Raw genomic sequence first — 3,683 nt, forward strand, 5'->3', positions numbered from 1 at the left:
GCTGTACGTATGTCTGTGTACTTGATCAATCGGTCACCCTCAACGGCATTGGATGGGGGAGTTCCAGAAGAGGCATGGACAGGCAAACCGGTGAATTATGCATTTCTCAAAGTGTTTGGGTGTGAGTCTTTCATGCACATAGATAGAAGCCTAAGATCAAATCTAGATGCAAAGTCCAAAAAGTATTTCTTCATTGGCTATGGAGAAGGTGACTTTGGGTATCGCCTATGGAATCCTGAAGATGGTAAAATCTTAAGGAGTAGGGATGTAATTTTTAACGAACAAAATATGTACAAAGATTACTTGGAAAGAAAAACAAACAAAAGAAATAGATGATGAGTACATGGAGCTTGAGGACGGTGAAGACTCAAGGACTCCAAACGGTGACAATGTGCAACAACGTCAACCAAATGAGGAGCCTCAACCTATTCCCGGAAGATCTACAAGAGCAAGTAGACCTCCAGAAAGGTTTGTTCCTTCCTTCAACCATCTCTTGATCTCAGATTCTGGAGAGCCGTAATCATACAAAGAAGCTATGCAACATGAATCCAAAAAAGAATGGACGAAGAGCATGCAAGTGGAGATGGACTCATTACATCACAACCAAACATGGGAATTGGTTGAGTTGCCTAAAGGTAAGCGGGCACTTCAAAACAAATGGGTGTACAAGGTGAAGGAAGAAGGTGGGAAGAAAAGGTACAAGTCTAGGCTTATGGTAAAAGGGTTTTCTCAAAAGAAAGGTATTGACTTCATGAAATATTTTCTCCTGTTGTAAAAATGAACTCAATTAGGCTTGTCTTAAGCCTTGTGGCTGCTCATGATCTAAATCTTGAGCAAATGGATGTAAATACAACATTCCCTCACGGTGACTTAGAGGAGGAAATCTACATGCTTCAACCAAAGGGGTATGAAGAAAAAGGTAAGGAGAAAATGGTTTGCAGATTAAAGAGAAAAGCTTGTATGGTTTAAAGCAAGCATCAAGACAATGGTACTTGAAGTTTGATCGATGGATGTTGGATCATGTATTCACAAGATGCAACTCGGATCACTACGTCTACACGAAGAATTTGGGAGATGAGAAATTCATCATCCTAATGTTGTATGTTGATGACATGTTAATTGCAAGTGCTAACATGCAGGACATCAAAGACCTAAAAGAGGAGCTGTCTAAATCTTTTTCAATGAAAGATTTAGGTGCTGCAAAGAGGATACTTGGTATGAAAATATCAAGGGACAGGACGAAGAAGACAATAAAGCTATCTCAAGAAGATTACATCAAGAAGGTACTAGAAAGGTTTGCAATGCAAAATGCAAAACCAGTTTCTACACCTTTGGCTGGTCATTTTAAACTAACGAAGGATATGTGTCCAAAGACACAAGAGGAGATAGCCTATATGTCTAAAGTTCCATATGTTGCAGCGGTAGGTTCTCTAATGTATGCTATGGTCTGGACAAAGCCAGACATTGCACATGCAGTGGGAGTTGTGAGTAGGTTCATGGACAACCCATGTAAAGAGCATTGGCAAGATGTAAAGTGGATACTTAGGTATCTAAAAGAGACAACAACAAATGCTTTGTATTTTGGAGGAATTGATATTTTTCTAGAAGGGTATGCTGATGCAGATATGGCAGGTGACAAAGATACTCGAAGGAGCACTACTGGCTATGTGTTCACGGTTGGAGGCACAGCAGTAAGCTGGGCTTCAAAGTTGCAGAAAGTGGTTTCACTTTCTACCACGGAAGCAGAGTATGTAGCAATGACAGAGGCAAGCAAAGAAATTCTGTGTCTTCACAGATTCTTAGAAGAGCTTGGATTCAAACAAGACAATTGTGTCTTGTACAGTGATAGCCAAAGCGCTATCCATCTTGCGAAGAACTCAGCCTTTCATTCAAGGAAAAAGCACATTGAGGTAAGATATCACTTCATATGCACTCTTTTGGAAGAGGGACAACTAAAGCTAGGAAAGGTGCATACAAGCGAAAATCCTACAGACATGTTTACAAAGGTGGTCAACAAGGAGAAGTTGAGCTTTTGCTCATCTTCAATCGGCATTCAAGAATAAGAAGCCAGAATGGAAATCAGTCACATGTTTGGTTTGGAGATCAGTCTCCAAGTGGGAGATTGTTAAGTATGGAGCATGATTTACCCTTGTAATTTTCTGTGGTAAAAGCGCACATTTGTAAGGCCCCCATTATGAGGAGAAGCCATCGTGCGTAAAGGTAAATCACTCACCGGAAACCAAAATTTTCACACAGTTAAAAACCAGGGGCCTCGGGGGCGGAAGCCCCCGAGACTTTTTTTTTCCTCGCCGGAATATTATGGCTGGACGGCGGCCGGAAAGTGGTCGGAAAACAACCGTCGGTTGGCTGGTAGTCAATGGCCGGTGGCCAGTGGCCGGTCGTCAATGGCCGGTGGTCGGTGGTTGGAAGTCAATGGCCGGTGGCCGGTGGCCGAATTCAATGGCGGACTTGTCTTCTCAAGGGCGGCCACACATGGGCGGATTGGAGGGTCCGATTTGGACTTATTCGCACAAGGGAGGCTACACATGGCTGCCTCTCATAAGAAAGGGCAGCCCTTTTGCCCCATAAAAGGAGGCCATTTCTACACACATTTCGTAGTGTGAAGTTGATGCAACAAGCTGAGTGTGAGGTGGTGAGAGTGAAGCAAGGCGGGAGCTCTATTAAGGGTTTAATCCCTTTGTAAACTACTTCTTCTTTTGAAGTGCTAAAGCCATTGAGTGGCTGCTTTCCCGTGGACGTAACCCACATTGGGTGAACCACGTATATCGTATGTACTCTCTCTCTCTCTCTCTCTTTCTAATCTCTTGTGTGTGAAATCTATCTCTCTCCATTAAGTAATCTACTCAAATATCTATTTACCTACGTCTTATTACCTAACAAATATCACCTTCAATTAGATATAGCAAAAGAAAGGTGTCTTGAATTAAAAAAGAAACTAATTAAACTTAATTATATCACAATGCTAACTACTAAATGTGGACTTCTACCTACAATAGAAAAATTAAGTAAGAAATATATATCTAACTAAAAAATAGTATTATTAGACTAGATGCTAATATCACCATGATAATACATTCTCCATGTCTATTAACCAAGTATAAGAAATGTTAAAGAATTAAAAATGGCCTACCAAAAAATAGAGTAGTGTTGGTATTGTGCAAATATGCCAGTGCATGAGAGAGAAAGAGACATAGAGAGAGGGAGGTTCAAGAAATGAGTGCAAAAACAAAGAGGTTTCTGTGGAATTTCTCAATCTCAAGGTTTAGCATTACAGACCAAACAATGAATTGAAGCTATTTCACTTTCAATTATCATTGCCTTATCCCCAAAGCTAAACGAGGTGAAAACTCGCTATGGCCTCCATAAGGCTAGTGAGAGGAATTTGATAATAAGAGCGAAAGAAAATAAGAAAGTGACATTAATACTTTAAAACATACTAGTGTGTGAGTGATCCACTCGTTGTTGTGGCCAAGAAAAGAATGGCCATTGGGCCACACACACACACACACACACACACACACACACACACATATTAATAAGTATGTGTGAGTGTCCATATGCACACAAGTGGAGAGGGTGGACTATAGTCTTTGTTATCAATGACAATTCTCTCTCTCTCTCTCTCTCTCTCTCTCTCTCTCTCACACACACACACACACACA

The sequence above is a fragment of the Adiantum capillus-veneris genome, chromosome 11 (assembly GCF_014529385.1).
Source record: "Adiantum capillus-veneris isolate H3 chromosome 11, ASM1452938v2, whole genome shotgun sequence".
Lineage (NCBI taxonomy): Eukaryota > Viridiplantae > Streptophyta > Polypodiopsida > Polypodiales > Pteridaceae > Adiantum > Adiantum capillus-veneris.